We start from the raw sequence: 17,422 nt of genomic DNA on the forward strand, positions 1-17,422 counted from the left end.
TTTCTTTTCTTTTTTTTCTTTATTTAAAGAGGAACTTTTATTTTCAGGTTATTTTAAAAGTCCTGGGGACACATACCACGCAAAAATGGGAATGACACTGTACTTTTTTCATGTAAACCATTTGTCATTAACACATGTAAATAATGACAATTTATAATAGATTGCCATTATGAGGGCTATAATAATTTAAACACATTGCAGGCAGACATGAAATTGTGTCTGGCTATCTAACAATTCATACATGAGTAACTGGTTCATTTGAGAAGTATAATGAGTTATCATAAAAGTTAATGAACACATGATAATTATTTTGAAAGGAAATTAAAAATTCATACCTGAAAATGACTAAGATCCAAGTGAAATACTCACTTAAGCTCTGAGATATGTATTAATTCATCGGTAAGGAACCTATCAGCAGGTTCATCAGAGGCAAATTCTTTGCTGAAATAATCGACTCACATTAGCATCAACCTGAAACCACAAGTAACTCACATGCATAATTCATCTTTGCTAGTTAGCTAGGCAAAATTCCTAAGTAAAAATAAAAGGTGTCCATTATTTGATCAAGAAGCAATGAAGATTTTTTGGGTTGCTTTGATAGCAGATATCAAAAGCTTCAGACTTTGTCCTCCTCACTTGGAGGACTGTTCAGCTGAGAGAAAAAGGCACAGAGCCATGGAAGGTCCACCACTGAGTCTGCCTGATCAGATACCAGCACTATTTTAGTTTTAGGAGCTTCTGCAGAAATACACGCATCAAGGAGCTGTATAAAGTAATCTTTATGCATGTTATCCTCTACTAAAGACACTCTTGTGCAGTGTTGAACTGTGCATGTGCACTGTATGAGGACATGCTGCAGAGCTGTTCTGTAGGAGCAGCCTCCTGAATGCAGTAAGTACACTTCATTTCTTTAGGCTGTTACACTCTTAGCTTCTCTGGGTGTAAAGCCATCTGAAACACATGAGCAGAACTTGGACCAGTGTGCTGTGCCTTCTCTGTTCCACAAGCAGCATGGAAATGATGCTCTGCTGTGTGCAAATTCCTACTCACCCCAGGCAAGGCTGTGCTTTGCAGGCAGAGATCATATTTTCTATCAGACCAGCTAATATAGATAGAAATAGCATTACTCCAGTTCACTTTAGGCCACTGTCTCTACTTGAGCAATTTTAGAGATAGCATTATTTGATACTTGTCAACTTGACATGATTATTGCAGATTTCAAATCAGAACCACAGTGGTTTTGCCACATCTCTTTTTTCAGTGAGCCAACACAACACTGCCTTGCCCAGTAGCGTAGGTAGAATTGCCAGTGTCTCTGGTTTCATCCCTAGCAGCTCTTCTATGGCTGTTTTGCATCGTTTGTACAAAAACAAAAGTTATATTAAAAAATGACCAGCACAGAGGAAGTGTAAAATAAAGGGTGATGTATGTGTTTCCAGCCTTGCATTCAGCTTGTTCAATATTTTGTCTGCTAAAATTAAAAATGCTTCTATCCATTTTAATTTCCCTCATCTCCCCCATTCAATATACCAGCCTTCCTGCAGGCTGGAGTCCTACCTCATCTTCAAGGCATTTCTCTTCTATTCGGATTACCTGCATATATTCTTTCTGTCAAGCAATAAAAACAGCATACAGACATGTACATGCAGATACAAATATGCAGCCAAAAGTCAGCCTGCCCCAGATCGAGATCCTAATCACAATATTGTTAGGCACATGGTTGGAAAGGAGAACTCTGTGGTAAACACCTGTTTTGCAGAGACTGGGATTAATTTTGCAAAAAAACCTTCTGTAGAAGTAGTTTGCGGTCTTCGAAACTAACCTGACATAATAAGCCAAAACCATAAGTCTGTGCCTTCTTATTATTCATTTTCAGTTGTAACATCACCTTGGTTTCTTTGTGTGTGACTCCCCAAAAAGCATTGAAAAAAATATTTTACATTAGCCAAAGCTTTCTAATCTGCATCCTAGAATTAAGTTCCTAAATAGGAAATTATGAAAATTTCAGAGGTGCCCATTACCCACGTCTTTCTAACTGTTCACTTCCCAAGAGTACTCGTGGCAGAGAGAGAGGCGAGATTCCTTACATATCATTCCAATTATGGTGAGCCACTTTCTGTCTCCTTCAAATACTTTAGACATCACCACCACACCTAACTACAAAAACATGCAAGGTGACAAAATCCTAGGTAACTGAACAATTTCCTTTTAATTCACATTTTACTCAGATTTGGTCCCTCCAACTCTGTCTGTGTCACCAATCTTCCACCATTTTGCCATATTGCTAAGGCTTGCAGACCCCTGAGCCATTTTGAGTGCTTCTGAAAGAGCTATTCCAAACTTGCAGTCAGATGCTAGTAAGCAATGAAAAAATCCTTCTCCTCTGCTCTGCAATCTTGATCAAGAATAGAAGTGCAAAGACATCCGTCCTGGAAGGACTGTAAGGTGGGAAAATGAGTTTTTTCAAGTATAACATCTATCATCTATATTTCTCTAGCTTTATCCTCAAAAAAGGAACATTCAGTCTTTTACTAAACTTAATGTACTGGAGACGTTTATGAGGCTCTACATTTACATTATATCTTTTTAATATTCCCTACTTTTAAAAACTTTATTAACTTTAATGCCCATTTGATTGGTCAAACTAGTTTCAGTCAAACTTGAGACAGTCCTTAGAATGTAAGTTGCAGTATACTTAGAAGAAATAGATACATTGCTTTTCAAATCTCAGAACTGCCATTTTTACTTTGAAAATAGATTCTGCAATGTGATTGCCAAATTCTTTGGAATTTTTCTTTCCCATCTCTAGGCTGGTCACTGAAAACAGCACTGGGTATGTGCCCCAACTGTAAGAAAACGTCCTACATCTGGAATTGAAATTTTTAACAGATACAGCAAACCAGGGATGGGTCACAACAGACCTCAGGCCATATATTTTCCTTCTTATGTTTGCATAATAGCCTTGTTACAGGCAGTGAGTGAAGCCACATTTATAATCATGAACCAAATCTTATTGTTTCTGAGGCAGCAGCGTGCCCTAGCAGCCCAAAGGCCAACCATACCCTGGGGTACACCAGGCCCAGCACTGCCAGCAGGGCAGGGGGAGCGGCTGTCCCCTCTGCGATGTGCTGTGCGGCCTCACCTCCAGCACTGCGTGCGGGTTGGATGCCACAGTACAGGAAGGACATCAAGCTATAGCGAGCGTCCAAAGGAACACTGAAAATGGGGAAGGAGTTCAAGGAGAGTTTGGACAGTGCTCTCACATACAGGGTTTGGATTTTGAGTGGTGCCAGGATTGCAACTCCATGATCCTTGTGGGTCCATTTCAACTCAGGATATTCCATGATTCTGTGATTCTATGAGTTCCAGGTTTGTTTACTTTTTAAAACCCAAGCTGCCATTCCTGATTGCAGCACATGACCCCCTCATCACACCACAGAGCAGACAGAGCAGCAGAGAGCCCAGTTCAGCCACCGCCCAATCAGTGCAGCACACTGCTGCAATGTCTCAGTGTTCATGAGGGCACTTCAAGCCCCTCCTTCCAAAACACACGGTGTAGAGTTTACTCAGCAAAACAGAAGATTAGGAATTTAAATGAAGCATTTATTGTTGACTCCTTTATTCCATTACTTAATTATTCAAGTGTTGTAATGTCTAGAACCTAGGTAACACATTCCTTATCCTCTTTTGTAAGTATCGGCTTGATAGTAAGCTGCACCACTAGCTTTTCTCCATTTTCTTCCAAAAGAAACAATTGCAGATCCACACGGTACTCCAGCAGATAGCACAGCTTTAGGTTCAGACACTGGAAGAAGTTGCATGATTTAAAAAAAGAACGCACAGTTCTTTTCTCCCAAACGTGAGTCACAGAACACACAGATACTTCAGGTGGTGGCAATGTTCTCGCCTTTCTGCTACCTTTGGCCTTGAACGCCACAGTGGCATTCCTCAGAAATAAAGGTTTATGGATGAATTGAGGAATTAAGCCCATTTCATCCTCCAGTTATTTCACAACTGCTAATGACAGTTAAATTAGTCATCGAAACACTGTTCTGAATGTACCTGCAAGTTTCACATTGCACTAGAAAGCTGAGGGCGCTTGTGGCAGGGGAACAGAGCTACAGAGCAGGCCTCTCTGGTAGAAACTAACCATCTGGAGGTGGTCAGCACAGCACCTGCTTTCACCCTCAGCAGCACTTAGAGGGGATTTTACACTGACTTCCTGAAGGCAGTGTTAGAGCTGCCTGAAGAGCTGCTGCATGTCTTCCTGCAGTAACAGTTTTTGCCTTTTCATCCTGTGTACAAAATTTCATTTTAAGTGAAAATTTCTGTACTGAAGTCAATGTACACAAGTCCAGTCATGTTTCACAACATGTTAAAACTACCCGTAATTAAACTCTGCAAGACTCTGGGCTGAATTACAAGAAAAAACCTCCCCCTTATGAGCTCAGTAACAATGTCAGCACCGTATCAGCTCTTAGCTTCTCACAGCTCTGTCATAATAATGAAAATGTGCTCTAAAGAAGTGGCAGATATGCAAGCTAGCATGCTTAGCATTCTGGAAAACCTTTTGCGTTCATATACCTGGATACTCTTTTGTGCCATTTACATTTTTTACCTTGCCGTAGCTTTCCCTATTACACAAAGTTTGTCACTTCAGTCATGTTCATTTCCTAGTTCTCGCACATATACAATACATATATTTTTTTTTTTAACAGCATACACATAACACAAAAGAAAATCTTATGTTCCAAACTTTCTTTATTTTGATTATATTTAGAATGCATGTTCATGCTGGATTTTAACTTTTTTTATCTTTTTGTTTTTCTTTGTTTTTCATTTTTAATCAAAGCGTTGCATTCAAACTACCTAACTTACCAATTTCACTCCAGTCACTGAAGGAAGATGACCAACATATTATGGAATGTGCATACAACAATCACTGGCAAGCAAAGAGTATCAAGCATCTGATTCCTGTTTTTTTTTTTTCTTGCAAATGTCTCTCTCCATCATTTTCACCACTACTAATTTACATTCCTGTAATGGCTGTTCAAAATAACAGGATGCCTTAAGCAATCTTTTTATTAAGACTGGCAATGGTCTCCAAACCTTCAGAAATTAGAGCTGCATTTCTTGAATCAGATGAAGAACCATAGGTATATATTAGCAAACTGTCCTGTGGAGCCTATTACACCCCTATGATACCAGATTTTGCTATATGTTGTATGTGTTTAGAGAGTGCCAAAGATGACTCTGAGAAAAGAGGCAGAGTTTGCTTTTAACTTTCAGTGGCACAAGCTGACACAGGGCATTGTAGAATCAAAACATTGTCTATTAGAGAGCTTTGTCTTGTGTCTCAACATGACAACGGTTTGCTTTGAGAAATCCACTTTGAAAACATAAAGTGTTTTTTAGAATCCCATCATAAGAGCTAAGCCAGGATATAAGCTGTACCATGTCATGTGCTAGCCTGTTAGACACGTCAGCTTGGATTTGAAACTCCAGATGTAGGTTGATTGACTACGTTTCTTTCTGACCTCTTCACTGACTGTATCTTTTTCCTTTTTTTTGGCTTGGTTTTGATTCAGTTTATACAGGGATGGCAGATCAGCCCTCTGAGAGGGAAGGCTGCACAAGATTGAAGGCTAGCAAGTTTCTTTGGCAAAATTTAAAGTCAGTAGCTAGTTCAGTCCCTGAATTGCACTAAAGAATTTATGTTCAAACCAAGCAAGACAGGAAGCCAATTTAATAATTACTCAGCTAGAATCTTCCCAAGCTAATGGCTATAGAAAAAAAGAGAAGAAAACGCAATGCAGAAAGAATCAAAGGAAAAACAGAAATCATGAAAAGTGATCAGGTGTATATTTCCTCTAAATAAAACAGCTCATATTTATTTTGCATTTAAATACCAATAGGAAATCTGACCATCGTAGAGATATCAGATTTAAACTTACAAAATGAAAGCAAAACAAAAATAGCTTTGTAGGGATAATTGTGAAGTTGGATGTAGTTCCTTTTTCTCTGTGTCATCTGAGCACTAACTTGCATTTTGTGACTACAGACGTAATTAATAAATTAACGTGGCTGCATTTCAATTTTTGAAGTTCAGAATTGCTTTAGATTATATTACTCCTGAAGTGGGCTAGCTCTCCATCAATGTTGTATATATGTGCCAATTTACAGCTTTGGTCTATTCAGACCATGTAACAGAAAAGAGCTTACCTTTGAAGGCCCACATGCTGTACAGAAAATTGTGGAGTGTTCTGAGAGTCATTCCTTCACTTTGAGGAGCTTTCTGTTCATGGCTATTTGAAAGTTATCTATTCTAACCAAAGAAGACAAGCAAACAGTATAAAATATAACTAAACTATTTCATGATTAAAATGAGGAAAGTCTTTCAATGCAATGGATATGTGAAAAGCATGAAAGATTGGGTTTCATTTTTCCAGACAGAGCTGTAAGTACCATTTGAACTTCCATTAGCACTTTCATTGCTAAAACATTTCATTAGTAGCCCATGATTTAAATGAGCACCAGATCCCATTTTGCTGCCCCCCACACTAGAATATACATGAAATCCAACCCAGAATTTCTGGGTTTTAAGTGGTATGACAGGATATCAGGACATTTTAATGTCACGAGCAGCACACAGTTGCCAAGACTCCCCAAAATAACTGGCTTTTCTAAAGTTTTTTCTCATCAGTTCTCCTGGCTGGCAATGTATCAGTAGTCAGACTGAGCAGCCCATCAATTTGGTTTTTTATTTCTCCTACTGGAAGCTTAGATGGTGGTACAGAGTCCCTGTGTTCCCCTATGAAATCTCATTGAGGAACCGGAACCCATTGAGTCCCTCTGCCCTGCTACCTCAGCTCTGGCTAATAGGGTTTTTGAAATTCATTTGCTAAGGGCAGGGTGACAAAAGAGAGCTGTGCTTCATGAAGTTTAAGATGTTGGCTGTTACAACCCAAGGGGCACGCAGCTCTGCAGAAACTACACATAGTTTGCACACTGCAGTTTTCTGGGTAATCCCCTCACATGCACAAAGCAAGCAATAAAGTCACCCGTCCCAGGCCAGGAGGATGATTCAAGTGTATAAAAGTCTCGTATCCATACTTAGAAATATTAATCTCACAGGTCCGTACTACTTTAGAAAATGCTAAGTGAGGTAAAATCAAGAAACGTGTATCAAGAAACATGTGACTGGTTTAACAGTACTTGTAAACCAAAATCTTCACTTAAGTCTCTTAGTTGTCACAACCTTTGACTGTGGTATTTCTTCTATTTCTGAATCATGAGTAACTGGTAAACTATACCACAATACAGTTTCTTCTGTTATTTATTCTTAAACAGAATTAATTTTATTTTATTTTATTTTATTTTATTTTTCATAAAGGGCCAATTTCACTGCCCACTTTCAGTTCAGCAATTCTTCATTACCACGGGACAAGGCTTCAATTTAATTACTCACTGGCTTCAGGAAAGGAAAGATAAAAAATTATTTCTTTTCGAAGTCTTGACTAATGTCCCCTCAAATTTCTATGTGAATACATGAAGGGAAAAATAGGGGTCCTTTTATTCTGGTTGCTAGTGAGTGCCAAAATCTCCCATGTCACACACTTTTCTTGAAAAATCTGTCATGAGACACTGTATTCAAATATAGAAATCAAATAATGACAGAATTATTCCCTTTATTTATAGTAACTTAGAGAAATTAGGCAAAACTACCATCACATCATTACATTTTGTCACAGCCTGCCATTCACATTTATTTTGTGAGACCCACCTCAGCTCTGCCTTTTTCTTCAAGTCTAAAGAACCAGCCTCACCTTCCAGTCATCCCTAAAATCACACCATGTTCCTGTGGGATAGAACTCATATTTTGAGATGAAATGTGCCATCCTTGAACAGTGAGACAAAATCCCTTGGAGCAAGCTCCTGGCAGCTGTCAAAGTACAAAGCTCAACATGGTAAAAATGGCAGATGAGCTCTTACCTTCCAGAACCTAAATGTAGACAAGTATCACTGAAATAAAACTGTAATCTAGTACAAAATCATGAGAATCTTTCCCTCTGTTTTCTGGGGTTCATAGCAACCTGGAAATGGAGGAGGCATGAGCTCAGAACCTACTTCCATCTCTACCAGCTGCTGGAAATTCAGCTCATCTGAATCTAACTTTCTCTTTTGGAATATTGGTAGCATCACTTTTCTTCCTCAAGAAAGCTCTGGCTGCTCCCAGCAGATGCTGTAAAGAGAATTTTCCGTGTTTTAAAACATAAATTCTTTTCATAAGACTTCTTCAAATCTCTTCATTAGAGAATGTTGTTCTACATACTGGCATTGTACTAAATTACTATCTCTGAAACATATTAGAATATTGTAATGAGCAAGTCACTCATTCAGATTTTACGATTTTACAGTATGGAGATGTAAAGCATCTCTGAACATTTTCAGATATAACTGAAAGCTCCTCCTGGAATCAAGCTCCTTTGCAATTATGCCTCCAGACTGAGAACATCTGTACATGGACGTTTTGATTTATAGTTCCAAATGCACACATTTCAGTCAGTTTTGGTTCACGTGATGAGAAAGATTTTTTGCTCAAGCTAAGAAAGCTTAGGTGTATCCAGCTGGATAAAGATGAAGCTTCTGCTTGGCAGCCATCTTAGAACTTTATTAAAAACAGATGTAAGAAAATAAAGTAATTTTGCTTAAATAGAACATTTTGAATGCCTGAAAAACTACAGCAAATCCCTTTGAACCTGCTTGTACTAAGTTTTCAGGTACTGGGCTGAGACATCATAGCTTGTGCTGCATTTATGCTACGTTTATTAATTAAATGCATGTCTTTGTTAAAAGAACCTTCCTTTTTTGGAACAATCACTCAGATATTAACAGATGTAAGAGGAAGCTCTAAACCGGCTCACTAACTTTCCAAGACCTTTTTAAAGACTAAGAAAGTTTGAAAATTCTGAGTTATATTTGTTATACACTGCAGAAGCTGCATTTCCTATCTATAGATCTGTGTTTAGCAACTATATCATTACAACAATGGAAAGTTGTGAAAATTAAAAATATTATCCTTTAAGTTGTGATTAAATATCAAACAGACTTTGCAACACAGTGCTGCTGAAGGTGGTGCTCAATAGAGCAGGAAACAGAAGACTCTTCTGCAGGATTTGGGAATCTGAAGGATGACAAATTTGTATAAATTGGGTTCAAGACCTTTAAGTATCTCTTCAAGCCAGCCTGTATTCAGGAGTTTCAGAAGCCTTGTTAGATTAGACCAAGAGCACAGATTTGACCAAGTAAATAAATACTACCAGTGAGAATGAAGAATGCTTATGGAGTTCTCAGTTCTTAGCATCTGCACCAAGGAGCAAGTGAGTACAAAGGACTACTGTGGGTCCTTTGATTGAGAGGTCTTATTTTATTAACTGCTTTCATTATCATTTCTGTCTGAGGCCAGTTAGTTAGAAAAAAAATATCAGGTTTGCAAAAAATCCTGGAGGCCGGTGGCTGAGCAAGAAATGAGGTCAAAGAAATTAAATCATATGAGATCATTACCACACGATGCTCGGTTTCAAGTGAACTCATTTTCTATGAATACTCATTTTCATAAGTTGTCAACTCATAATTTAATCATAACCTCGAAGTGTTTGGATTTATTTAAAGCACCAGTGCTAGAATTTATCACAAAAATAATCTATCCTTTCATTTTTTAATTCTCATTTTAGCAAGAAAAGCCCTGAAAGAGTCCTAAAACAATATATAAGTTTTTGTCTCCTGGCTTCTTAAGACATCACTGACTTTAGATGATTAAGGGTAGAAGCACAGAATGTTTGCAAGGAGCAAAAACTATCTGAAACATTCATTAAAAACTGAATGCCAATTTATTTTATTCATTGTCATGGTATTCGGATATGTTTAAATATTTCTCATTAGCATGTTTTATTTTGACAAGTTAACCTTGCACACTCAGTAGTTAAGAAACTGCCATTAGTTACTAACCTGACGAAGTACCCTACAGTGTTGCCATACAGAGAACAGAAGAGTTGTGGATGGGAGAAAAAAGAATTGAGTCTCTTGTAATCAGTATGTCAGCAGTGGGAACTGGGAGTTGGAATCAGTACTGGTAGAGAAGAGCTGCTCCCAGCATTTCAGCATTTTTTCCATAGCAAATGCATGGAGAATCCAAAATTTTCTTTAAAAAATAAAATAAAATAAAATAAAATTAAAACAAAAGGCCAAGAGTAATTTTGTTTAAATAAGAAAGATCTTTGAAAAATCTTTAGGGATTTTTTTTTTTTAATGTTGAGAAGGCTACCCACAAGCTTGCCACAGTACATCATTGGAAGATGATCTGTGCTATTAGCTCTTCATCTACTGAGCTTCTGGAGTGTTTTCCCATAAATTCTTTTGCTCATTTGCAATTAGCTGATATTTTGGGTGCTCTGAGTGATTTTCCAGCTGGAGCACGATAGCAATCATTTGATTTTATTTATGTTATTTATAGCATTGAGCAAATCCACAAATGATAACCTCAGAATTTGAAATTGCCTGCCTGTTAGACCATTTTTACTGTTTCTCCTGGATATTTGTTTTAATCTTGTTCCTATTTTTAGTGATTAGCAAACAACTATTTGCTATCATGCTGATTAGAAAAAGAGTAGTTCTAAAATTTGTTCAGAATAATTTGGTGATATTATCTGTTGCACTAAGTAATACAGATATAACTTAATGTTTAATTGCAGTATTACAGAAGAGACAGGAGTTTCTTCTCCTCTATTTAAGTACCAAATTTTATTTTCATGTGTGATGTTTTCAAAATTCAGCTAATGTTTTTCTTTGTGATTTTTTCTTTAAAGATAATTACAAAAAACAGTACTAAGCCAGAACTCAGTCTTTACAAAATGCCACCAGCACTAAGCATAATTTTGGAGTTTCACTCAAAGCACTACACAGTAACGCTTACAAATGGTCAGCAAAGGTTAATCTTCAGCATCTGCCTCTAATTCTATATTTTCAAATGAATACTAAGTTCTAGATTTTGTGCTTAGAAGAGTGAAGTTTAGCTGGGACTTTTAACCACATCTCCAGCATTTGCCAATACAATTCCCTTCCAATAAAACAAGAAAAATAGAGAGTTTGCTGGCATTACAAATGAGGTTAGCAGTTGGATCAAAGAATGCTGAACCAGGGTTTGTTGAACCTCCTATTTAACATTTTTTTCTTCAAAAATCATGTGTTTCATATGCAGCCCAACTGTATGACATCTACAGTTATTCCATTATGATCCTCACTTACCAGAAATACACTCATTTTATCAAGCAGCAGATAGAATACATCAGCATCAGTGGTAGACGTGGATGCATATCAACGTCTAATGGCCAGGGGAAAGAAGTTGTACGGTTGTAAACGACCACCTATACAGACTGAGAGCAATTAACTCTGCTTAGCTGAGCATCACTATCCTCAGATTGCTTTAACAATCTTTAAATATTATTTAGAAGGTTATTGAAAGCATATTCTTTATATTCACCAAGGCACAACAGTGCTGTCCCTCTCTAAATCTCTGAGGTTTACAGCCTCCCTGTAACGAGCATCTCAGCACGATGCTATGGAGCAGAATGCAGCATTGGGCTCACAAAGATTCAGTGCATGTGATTAAGCACATGGAAGAAAAGTCTTACTACTCAACTACAAAGCATGCAAAAATTATTTAGATATTTGATTACAGCAGGATAAAATTATAACTTGACTTTCAATCAGCAGTTGGTAAATCAACCTCAGACTAATGCCTAAGAAAATATCAAGTCCTGTCTTTCCTCATATGCTGTTATCAAGCAGTTGACAGTTCTGATAATAAATAGGCAGGACAAGGGAGCAAGAGGAGAGTGACTTTGGGCACATAAACTTTCTTGTGCTAAGGAGACAGTTGTTAGACCAGGATACAAAGTCTGGAGTCTGTTAAGAGATAATGATATCTCAGAAAAGGGTGTTCTTCCTATTTCTTATTTACTACTGGAAAGGCACACGCACACAAATGCACACATATACGCACACATATACACACACAGACACACACACAAAAGAAAGAGAAAATGTCATTCTGCTTTCTTTACACTACCTGACATTCCCATTCAGGTATCTGTGCCCATTCTCAATGGATGGTTATCCACAGACAATGGGAGTGCGTTGCAGAGCTGTTATTTTCCATCTTGCCTGCTAAGATCAGCAACCTTAGAGCACTGAAATGCTTCACTCTCCATTGCTGATCTTGAAAATTATTGTACAGGTTCCTACAACCCTTACTTTTACACGATATTGCTGAGAGATGTCTGTGGTATTAGCAGGATCCACTTTCTGATCAGAAACTAGAATAAGTTGGTGCAGTATGTTACTGGGGATTATTAATCCTATCCACCTCTGCAAACTCTCCATCACTGCAAACTGTAAAGTTTAAACACTACTTTACATGCAAGGTAAAAATGTACTCTTGAGAAGCTACAAGATTTTGCATCTCAGCTGTAAATAGTTATTCTGTATCACTGGGTCAAGATGTATGTCTAACATAGGAATGTGAATAATTTCTATTTCCACTGACATTTGGTGAAAAGGGGCATAAAAATGTTTGCTTGTTTGTTTTCATTCTAGGCTACATTTTTTTTTCCTCCAGATAAGGAGGAGGTTCACTTTTACACTTTGATGGAGTGGAAGAGAGGGCAGAAAACTTAATATATATAGGAAATCTGTCCTTCTCTTTGTTCAAAACAAGTAGGAATATGCAGTCATGAGACCAGACTTGATCTCATTTTTCATGGGGCCTTTGCAGGCAACAAGTCCTCCCCACCCACTGATGTAAGCCAGGTAACATCCCATGGTGCTGGGTGTTGTGCACAGATGTAAAATGCTCTCCTGGGCCTGATAAGAAGTGTGCAGCATCAGCAAAACACTGTGACCAAGCTGCAAAGCAGCACACAAACAACGTGTAGGCCAATGGTGGCTTGCTCAAAGGGCCCAGCATCACTGCAGTCAGGCACAGTCTGATTGAGTGAGATGAGGCCTACACAAAGGATTAAATTTAGCAGGAAAGCGTACCAAAAAAAAAGGTTATATACTTAACTTATCCTTCATAAATAGCCATTCAGAGTCATTGGGTCAAGAGGTATAGTTGACCTAGCAGTCTGAACAACCTACATTGGCATAAAATTATTAAAAAGCTCTAAAAAATTAACACCTTGAGTTTCCTCTAGAGCAGTTAGAAAATATGTTAGTTACTCAGCAAATGAAAATGTGATTTATTTATTTATTTATTTATTTATTTATTTATTTTCTGCTTTAACAGATATCTGAAATTAGAGATATGATCTACACCTCTGTAAATACTTTTGTAACTGTTTATATTGCTGGAACTGCATAAACTGCATTTATATGCTGGAACTGATTTCTGGGCATGTTTCCTGTGAGATCTGATACTGGACAAACAAGTATAATAAAGCACACAGTCTTCTGTTCTTCCCTGTCACATTTTGCTGTGTGTGCCATTTCGGCTCATACACTACCTTTTATGTATGAGCTGTACTTTCAGTGCCGCTTCGTTTTTATAAAACACAGCTGTCAAGGACTCCAGAAACAAAGAAATTCCAAAATACTCCCAGGCTTAGCATTTTCCTGTCTACTACACTGCTTGCAACATTAGAGTGGTACTGTATGAAACAAGGCTGCCTTAAAAGTATAGCTGCCACCATCCATTGACACAGAGTGTTTTAAAACAAGGAAGTAGTAAGAGCCAGAGTTGGAGCATCGCAAGCCCAGTCCAGCTGGATAACATACAAACATCTTACAACTCAGCCTCATTAAAAGAGTTCAGGGAAAGGGCATTGCTGAAAATGAAGAACAAATGTCTTGATTTACAGATCTATGCAGCATTTGCTGCAGTATGTTAAACAGTACCAGAAGTCATTTTTAATCCAGTCTTTTTCATAGAGAAGCTCGTAATGATACCCCATCTGTGCTGCTAAGGAGAGACCCAGAAAGGACACATGCAGCATCAATCATTTGTACTACCTTCTACTGAAAGCTCATATCAGAAAAAGGTGGCAGCAGTGGTACATGCCTGTACGAAAGGCGTCTCTAGTTACTTAAGTGAAGACTCTCTTCATCTTTCCTTTCTGATCACTGACTATGTACAGCCAGGCAGTCGGCAGCCCAGGAGATGCACTAAACAGCATTTGAGGCACCCGAAGTACTGAATGCCACCAAGTTTCAGAGGGTCAAATCCATGCTTATAAACAGTTGAAAAGCAGAGACTATATTCATGTTGTCACTGCAAGGACATGTTGATACAAATCAGGGCACGGATGTGACCACTTTACCAGTAGAAACAAGCTAGTCCACAGCAATCATGCTAGTTGTTGAATAAAGGCTTTTGTTCAGGTATGCACAGGCCTCTGTGAAAAAGCTCTGCACCATGGCAATTACTTTTGAACTGTTTCTCCACCCTTTCCAAAGACACCTAAGCCAGTTTTCAGATTGGGAGTTTTTTTCCCTCTACTATTGCAAAATGCCTCCAAGCACTGCAGATCTCACTGAGAAGAAAGCAACCCACTGCCCCACTGTCTGCCAGTGGGGGATTGGGTCAAAACAGCTGTGCTTGACTTAAAGGTGTGCTTCTTATGGTTTGACATTTGTGTGGTCCTCTGTCGAGCCAGGAGCTGGACTCAGTGATTCTTATGGGCCCCTTCCAACTTGGGATATTCAGTGATTCTATGATTCTTTGCTGTGGAACTTCGGGAGAGAAGCAACAATTCTTGCTACAGTCACTGCTGAGGGGTCTGAGGAGGCAGCACAGTGTGAAACGTGAGGTTTGGTTTCAAGTTCCTGCCTTGTCCAGCTCAGGGAGAAGAATACAAGAACTCTATCTGAATGAACACTTTGAACTTTGGATCTCTAGCAGGCTAATCTGTCCTTCAGCAAGCATGAACAACATGTGCAAAGCAGCTTTCTCACTTCCCACAGCCATGGGGTCCCCTGGACAACATGTGGATCCCGATGGAAAACTCTGTAAAAACAGATATTTTTCCACAGAGAGACAGCGCAATTAAACTTAATTTGAAGCAGAACAGCCATCTCTGCTCAGTACTCTGAGGGGAGGAAGAATAGGAAGAAATCTACAAAACTGTACAGCAATTTCATAGCTCTCAGCAGAGACCCCCCAGTCTTGCAAGTATGAAAACCAATGGCACCGGTCCAAATATCTTATTCTACCTTGATGCCAACTTGTTATCCAGTCTCTGGCAGAGCACCTGAGATCTCATAAGCACATTTTTTCTCTTCCTCTCCCAACGCTTTGAAGATATTAATCTCATTTTTTTATCTCCATAACAATTTCTCCAAGTTTGGGCACCGTATTAGTTAACTTTCTGCAGCTAAGCAGACAATCAGAATAAGACTCACAGGATTATAAGGATCATGTATCCATGGTGATTTTTAATAAGAAGTCTTATTCGCAGTAGAATAGATAGAAGCAAGCAACAGAATCCGGCTTCATGGGTGATTTATTTTAATTCATCTCCTAGGAACTAGGATGTTACTCGCTTGACTTCCAGCCAAAAATGGTAAGCCTGGATCAAATTCTTGAGATTCAAACTCAGCTATATTCTACTCTCACAGAGTACAATAATAAAAACAAATTTTGCCAATCCTCCAACCAGAAAAGGACAGGAATTTTGGAGCATATGTCAGGATGTCATGCAGGAAGGAGAACTAAACAGTTACAATTTTCATTTGTATCTGTATTAAGTGTACATTATCTTTAAGTATTTGTATACACACATATATACATATTTATATGTATGTATATGTATACAGGTTCTGCTGAGTGTGAACATCCCTTGTCACATAGCACCTTCTTGGACCAATTACTTAATGCCCTCTATTTCTTGCAGCTAAGTGCTATGTTTCTGAACATAGCAACACAAGAGTTTCATTGTTTCTGTTCCTTTTACTAAGTGATTTAATCAAGCTTTTTAAAACTGCTTTCCATCACCATATCCCCTGAGATCCATGCTAAACAAAGCACTCGTGCTCGCATCGTCTATGGGATTCTGCAACTAAGCTGCCCCAGCACTGGTGTGTCCTGAGCAGTGAAGCTGTTTGTGATGCTACAGAGGCTGCACCACGTTCCATTTCACTTCCTTTGTTTTCTACATTACTGTTTTACTCTAGTGTCCTTGCTCAGTCAAGGAGGAAGAAAACCAAAGAAAACGGCCATGCACAGAGTTATGATAACAAAATAGAACTTGATAGAAAGTTTTTGAGTATATGGAGAAAAGAGACCTGTTTGCCTTGATACCGAGATGCCATGGTTAGAGCCTTGAAAAAGCTAAGACCAAAAAGGAAATTATGTTAAGACTTCTGAGAAAAGGACTCTGACAAATGGCAAGTCAGAGGTGAAAGGTTTGCATTCCTTCTGCAATGTCGAATAGCTCTGTTCCCATAGCTACTGTATGTTGAGATGGATGATGTAGCTACAGCAACAGAGAGCCAACGTTCGTGTTCACTGTAAAATTCCTAAGTTATTACTTACTCCTTCTGTTACCTCCTTCCAAACTTCTAAAAGAGGGAAAAAATCAGGCTGGCTTGTTTTTTGAATGAAATAAAACTATACTAAAAGTATTAAAATGAACAGATCAACGGAACAGATGACTGGAGCTAGAGCTTGCTCCTCTGGCATAGACATATTGCACCATCCCATGTCCTCCCTGCCCACACTGACTGGGAGCCATTACTGTTTTGCTAAAAAGCAAACTGTCATTGCGCTGCTTGATGGGTGATGTTTGGCAGACTGCAACTCCTCCAGGTCATGCTGGATTCAAGCGCAGTGCCCGTTGATGTGTAAGCCGATTCTCCCATCTGTTATACATGCCTGTTTCTTACCCCCCACCTCCCTTCATGTCTACCTCACTGCTACTTTGAAGTAGTGCCTCTACTCAGAAAATCTGCAAATTTTCATGGCAATTATTTGCCGCTGCTTAGCAGTGTGCTAGTTCCCTACATAATTAAAAGGGAAACATTGCATCAAGCACAGAAAGCACTGTCTAGATCACAGAGCATTTTAATCTTCAGCATGTTGTTTGCCATGTAATTGCCAAATGGATAATGTTTGGCAACCCAAGGGCATGTTTTGTTACACGTATATGCCGCTAAACAGAAAAGAGTTTAAAGTTTAACCCACTAGAATGATTTCTGTTTTAATGCCTCAATTCATGTCTCACCAAAAAACAAAAGAAATCTCACTGGGGGATTTATGCTGGCCCTTAGGAGCAACAGTCAGCAAAAGCCTTTCCTGAGGGCCCAGCACAGAACTTTGCCCTGCCATTGCAGAATCCAAACATGGAGATACCAACAGAAGTCAGCACAC

The 17,422-nt window shown here is 38.7% G+C and overlaps 2 protein-coding genes across 2 annotated transcripts in view; both read right to left on the reverse strand.

Annotated features, from left to right (window-relative positions):
• The window catches only part of BASP1 (brain abundant membrane attached signal protein 1), a 48,271-nt gene that overhangs the window by 6,809 nt on the left and 24,040 nt on the right, over positions 1-17,422 (reverse strand). The gene's annotated exons all lie outside the window — the stretch shown is intronic.
• The window catches only part of LOC146544633 (uncharacterized), a 41,239-nt gene continuing 23,817 nt past the window's right edge, over positions 1-17,422 (reverse strand). Inside the window, exon 2 of the mRNA XM_085220423.1 lies at positions 1-17,422. This exon is cut by the window's right edge and continues 18,333 nt beyond it. The gene's annotated coding sequence lies outside the window, so the exon portion shown is untranslated.

The sequence above is a fragment of the Meleagris gallopavo genome, chromosome 3, assembly GCF_905368555.1.
Source record: "Meleagris gallopavo chromosome 3, MGAL_WU_HG_1.1, whole genome shotgun sequence".
Classification (NCBI taxonomy): domain Eukaryota; kingdom Metazoa; phylum Chordata; class Aves; order Galliformes; family Phasianidae; genus Meleagris; species Meleagris gallopavo.